Below are 6,212 nucleotides of genomic sequence, written 5' to 3' on the forward strand. Positions count from 1 at the left end.
ATTAATCTCCAAAATATACAGACAGCTCATGGAGCTCAATATCGAAAAAACAAACAATCCAGTTAAAAAATGGGCAGAAGACCTAAATAGACATTTCACCAAAGAAGACATGCAGATGCCCAAGAGGCACATGAAAAGATGCTCAACATCACTAAGTATTAGACAAATGCAAATCAAAACTACAGTGAAGTATCACCTCACACTGGTCAGAATGGCCATTATCAAAAGATCTAGAAACAATAAATGCTGGAAAGAGTGTGGTGAAAAGGGAACCCTCCTGCACTGTTTGTGGGAATGTAAATTGATAGAGCCACTATTGAAAACAGTATGGAGGTTCCCTCAAAAACTAAAAATAGAATTACCATATGACCCAGCAATCCCACTACTGGGCATATACCCAGAGAAAACCATAAATCAAAAAGTCACATGCACCCCAGTGTTCATTGCAGCACTATTTACAATAGCCAGGACATGGAAGCAACCTAAGTGTCTATTGACAAATGAATGGATACAGAAGATATGGCACATATATACAATGGAATATTACTCAGCCATATAAAGGAACAAATTTGGGTCATTTGTAGAGACGTGGATGGACCTAGAGACTGTCATACAGAGTGAAGTAGTCAGAAAGAGAAAAACAAATACCGTATGCTAACACATATATATATGGAATCTAAAAATAAAATGGTACTGAAGAACCTAGTTGCAGGGCAGGAATAAAGATGTAGACATAGAGAATGGACTTGAGGACACCAGGTGGGAGGGGGGAGCTGGGGCGAAGTGAGAGTAGCATCGACATATACACTACCTATGTAAAACGTAACACTATGTAACACTACCTATTTTACACTAACTATGTAAAATAGTTAGCTAGTGGGAAGCAGCAGTATAGCACTGGGAGATCAGCTAGGTGCTTTGCGATGACCTAGAGGGGTGGGATAGGGAGGATGGAAGGGAGGCTCAAGAGGGAGGGGATATGGGGATATAGGTATGGGTATGGCTGATTCGCTTTGTTGTACAACAGAAAGTAACACAGTATCGTGAAGCAATTATACTCCAATAAGGATCTATTTTTTTTAAAAAAAGCAAAAGGGAAAAAAATAAATGCTTTGTAAACTGCAACTTTTTACACCAGTGTTAATAAGTATTATGTAATATTACTGTGTTCAGGTTGGTTATTTAATATTGTTGGCCTACTCACCCATTTGATCGTAACTAATATCACATTTCAATTACATCATTCTGGTTCCTTATTATGCCCAATACTAATAAAGGCTACCACTTATTGAGCATTTAACCTGGGCTAGATTCTGTGGTGAGATTTTAGATGTGTGATCTCATTTATTCCTCATTATAGCAAGCTAGGTATTATTATAAGCATTATCCCCATTTTTCAGATGAAAAAAGTAAGGCAAGCTCAGAGAGGTTAATTAGTTTCCCCAATAGCAAATAGCCAGATTTTGAATCCAGAAACTTCGAGTTTATGATCCAAACCCTGATTCTAATCATCTCCCACTTCTGCCAAAGTCTTCAGATAAGGACAGTATCAACAGAGTGAAAAGCAACCCACAGAATGGGAGAAAATATTTGCAAATCACATATTTGATAGGGGATTAATATCCAGAATATATAGAAAACTCTTAAAACTCAAAAACAAAAAAAACAAACAACCTGATTTTTAAAATTTTTATTTGTTTATTGAAATATAGCTGATGTACAATATTATATGTTACAGATGTACAATATAGTGATTCACAATTTTTAAAGGTTATTCTCCATTAATAGTTATTATAAAATATTGGCTATATTCCCTGTGTTGTACTATATATGTTCTTGTAGCTTATTTTATACCTAATAGTTTGTGCCTCTTAGTCCCCTACCCTTATGTTGCCCCTCCTCCCTTCCCTTTCCCCACTGGTAACCACTAGTTTGTTCTCTATATCTGTGAGTCTGCTTTTTTTTGTTAAATTCACTAGTTTGTTGTATTTTTTAGATTCCACATAGAAGTGAGATCATACAGTACTTGTCTTTCTCTGTCTGACTTATTTCACTTAGCATAATATCCTCCAAGTCCATCCATGTTGTTGCAGATGGAAAAATTTCATTCAGCCACAAACAATCCTTTTTTAAAATGGGCAAAAGACTTTCTCCTAAGAAGATGTACAAATGGCCAATAAGTACATGAAAAGATGCTCAAATCACTAGTCACTAGGTAAATGCAAATCAAAACCACAATGGTATGCCACCTCACACCCATTAGGATGGCTATTATAAAAAGAAACAACAGAAAATAACAAGTGTTGGCAAGGATATGGAGCAATTGGAACCCTTATGCATTGCTGGTAGGAATGTAAATTGGTGCAGCCACTGTGGAAAACAGTATGGTGGTTCCTCAACATTAAAAATAGAATTACCGGGACTTCCCTGGTGGTGCAGTGGTTAAGACTCCACGCTCCCAATGCCCGGGCCCCAGGTTCGATCCCTGGTCAGAGAACTAGATCCCACATGCATGCCACAACTAAGGAGCCCATGAGCCGCAACTAAGGAGCCCACCTACTACAACTAAGACTCAGTGCAACCTAATTAATTAATAAGTAAGTAAGTAATTAAGTAATAGAATCACCATATATCTAGCAATTCCACTTCTGGGTATATATCCAACGGAAGTAAAAGCAGGGTCTAGAAGAGATATTTGTATACTCATGTTTATAGCAGTATTATTTACAATAGCCAAAACGTGGAAGCAATCCAAGTGTCCACTGATGGATAAATGGATATACCTACAAGAGAATATTATTCCGCCTTCAAAAGGAAGACAATTTTGGCACATGCTACAACATGAATGAACATTTGAGGTCATTATACTTAGTGAAATAAGCCAGTCACAAAAGGACAAATACCATATGATTCCACTTATTTGAGATACCAAGAGTTGTCAGATTCACAGAGACAGAAAATAGAAGGGTGGTTGGCAAGGGCTGGAGGGGGTGGGGAATGGGGAGTTGTTATTTAATGGGTTCAGAGTTTCGGTTTTGCAAAATGAAAAGAAGTTCTGGAGATGGGTGGTGGTAATGGTTGCATAATAATGTGAATGACCTTAAGAGTAAACTGTACACCTAAAAATAGCTAAAATGGTAAATTTTACATTTCGTATGTTTTACCACAGTTTATAAAAGAAGATCCAAGCCTTGATTTTAACCATTTCCCAGTCCTGCCCAAGTCTCAGATAAGTTCCTTCTGATGAATGTTTGCTGCTTTCCCTCCAGATAACCTGCCTTTTCTTTCTTTTTCCTCCTAAGACCAGACTGCTCTCTGCCAGGATCTCTAGAGCCTCACATTGGTCAATGCCCCTGAAGAGGGCAGAGTCCAGCCTCAGGCCTCTAGCCCACCCTCTTCCTGGGAAGAAAATGCCTCTGCTCTGAAGGCAGCCAGCACATATTTTACTCACAACGGTCAGCAGATGGCTGTGGATCCCTTCTGTTCCCAGGAATCACATCGGAACTAACCGCACTGTGCATTTTCCATCACTGGTAGCTATCCCAACGGTGACATGGGGCATCGTTATTAATAGGTGAAGGACAAAGAGAGAGGGGAAGTGGCTTGGGCTGAGTCACACAGCAAAGTTAGAACTCCGATCTCCCAGCAACTAACGTCGCCCTGGGCTCTGTCCCACACACCTGGCAGCTCCAGAGACTTGCTCCTTTTTGTACTCTGGGCAACGAACTCTCTAGCTAACCAAGCGGGTCTGACTTGTCTTACAGAGAAATGAAGCAAAATCTTCTTCGGGATGGTATATTATGATCTTTCTGTTTCTGCTGGCTGGCAGGAAACCGAGTCCCCACTACTTACTGAATGACCTGGAACACATCATCGAAAGTTTCTGGACCCTCAGTTTTCCCTTCAGTAAAATGTAGACAAGATTTATTGGTGCCTACCCCCAGAGAAACTGGATGAGGTAGGGAGAGGAGTGGGGTGCCCTTATCCAATCTATTCTGCATTACCCTTTACACGGGTGAACTTCAAACCTGGCTGAGCATGATAATCACATGGGTGGCCTTTAAAAATACAAATTCCTGGGCCTTGCCCAGCCTGGCTTACTTGGATTTCTTCTCCTTTCTCCTGGCCAAGTGGCCCCCAGGGTGAAGGGAACCCCCTTGATTTGAGCAGCGGGGTGGTCTTTAACTTCTCTACGTAAATCCTCTCCTACTCAGCTTAAAGGAACCTTTGCTACGAGATGGGAAGCATTGCGTTCTGTCTCCTTTGAGCTCTCCCTTGGACTCTCTGTTCCCCCAATTTTGGCACTTCTCACATACTGCTTGTTATTTTTACTTAACTGTTTCAAATCTTTGCCTCTTGTTTCCTCAGTTAGCTACTGGAGGGTAAAAACCATGACCTACCCTTCTCTTATTGCCCCGCAAATGCCAGCTCCATTAGCACCTAGTATCTCTTCAATAAATATTTGTTGAATGGCAAATCTTGTAATTCGGAAATCTGAAATAAATTCTTATTTATTTGGGAGACGTTCTGTGTCCTTTGGAAGCTTTCTGGTCACATGGAGAGAACTTTAAACAAAGAGGCAAGAGCCCTAGCTTCCAATCTTGGCTCTGTCACAAACTCCCATTGTGACCTGCAGCAAGTCGCTTGCCTTCTCTAGCCCTCGATTCCCTCACTCGTGAAACCAGGGCTGATCTGTAAAGTTTCTTTTAGCTCTGGATTTTTTGGCTACTCTAGATAGCAAGGGGCAGCCTTTTTCATGTCAATGCCTTTAATGCCCACCATGCCTAATTTTTTTTCCTCTAAGGACTACATAATCGATGGATCACCTCCAGTTTATAAAGTGAGAAACTCAAGTAAAGAACAAGTAAATGCTTTGGCCAAGCTTCCATGCATAGCGTGTGTGTGTGTGTGTGTGTGTGTGTGTGTGTGTGTGTGTGTGTGAGAGAGAGAGAGAGAGAGAGAGAGAGAGAGAGAGTGGCGCTGTCGCTCATTCCTCGCTGCAGCTCCCTGGCTTTGACTGGATTCTTCCATCCCAGAGCTGTTACCAGTCCTTCTCAAGTGTAGGACTGTTAACCCTTAATTATCTGTATGGCCACTCTCTCTGTGAACAACCCAGGGCAAAGGTATGACATACTCTAGCTGGGTTTCCTCTTGTCCCTCTGCACACTCCCATGTAGGGTCAGAATGTCCACTGCAGTGTTCAGTATGGTCTGTTCAAATACTGTCCCCGGAGGAGGAAATGAAAGACATAAGACAGTAGTCCTTGCCCTCTAGTTGGCCTGGGAGGCCGGGACAAGAATGTGTGGGGAAAAGCTGCCACCATATATAAGGGAGGACCTGGGAGCCAAGTGCTGCTTTGATATATCTCCAATACCTAGAACAGTGCCTGGTACATAGAAGATGCTCAGCAAATATGTTAAAAGAGGTGAAAACTGCCACAGTTTTCAAACTTTTTAATTTTAAGGAAGGGAAAGCCTTTCTTCAATGAAATCATCCCCAAAACTCACTACATGAAACAGGTGGACGCAAGGTTGCCCTGGTTGAAGGGAGCTAGAGTCGAACCCTGCCTGCTGTCTCCTCTGGGCCCCAGAGAGAATCCTGAGCCCAGTTGGAAAACTTGCTGTAAGTCAGTTGAAAAGGAGGGGCGGATCAACTCTTGCTCTTTTTCTTGGTTAACCTTAGCCAGGAGGGGATGCTGGCAAAATAAATGGAGGTTTGAAGGACCCAGCCCTCTAAAGGGAATATTTGCATCTGAAAGAGCGTTCTCAATTTCTCCTCTCCCCTCATCGTCAAGTTCTAGGGAACTTCAATTATTAAGGGTAGAGGAGAAGAAGTTTTGAGTAGGAGATTTGTGAGTTGGTCCACAAATGAATATCAATGGAATGTTTGTTTAAAGAAAGAAGGAAAGACAAGCATTGTAATGTTCTCCAGTATTCAATAGAAACCCACTGGGTGTTATCCTACAGGCAGTCCTGATTTGCAAATGCAATGTAAAACTCTCATGTGGCCTGGTCAGTGAGTGGATGGTGCTGCCTTTTGCACCGTTGCACCCTGCAACACGCTGGCAGCTCTTAACCTTCCTAAGTTCCTGGTTAGCCATGGCACACACAGCTGCCCAGAGGGGCTACCTGATGAGAGCAACTCTACTCAAAGTCTGCAGGACTGAATGAAACCTGCTGCCTGACTTGGCCTTCTCCTTGTCTCCTTGCCAT

The 6,212-nt window shown here is 41.9% G+C and overlaps 1 long non-coding RNA gene across 2 annotated transcripts in view; it reads left to right on the forward strand.

Moving 5' to 3' along the window:
• Window positions 1–3,387, forward strand: part of LOC102990891 (uncharacterized) — an 86,546-nt gene extending 83,159 nt beyond the window's left edge. Inside the window, exon 11 of one of the 2 annotated variants that reach the window (XR_008616402.1) lies at window positions 3,303–3,387. This is a non-coding gene — a long non-coding RNA (uncharacterized lncRNA). The remainder of the gene's footprint in view (window positions 1–3,302) is intronic. The other variant, XR_008616406.1, reaches the window with a different exon arrangement.
• The last annotated feature ends 2,825 nt before the right edge of the window (window positions 3,388–6,212 follow it).

This window comes from Physeter macrocephalus, chromosome 21 (assembly GCF_002837175.3).
Source record: "Physeter macrocephalus isolate SW-GA chromosome 21, ASM283717v5, whole genome shotgun sequence".
In the NCBI taxonomy this organism is placed as follows: domain Eukaryota; kingdom Metazoa; phylum Chordata; class Mammalia; order Artiodactyla; family Physeteridae; genus Physeter; species Physeter macrocephalus.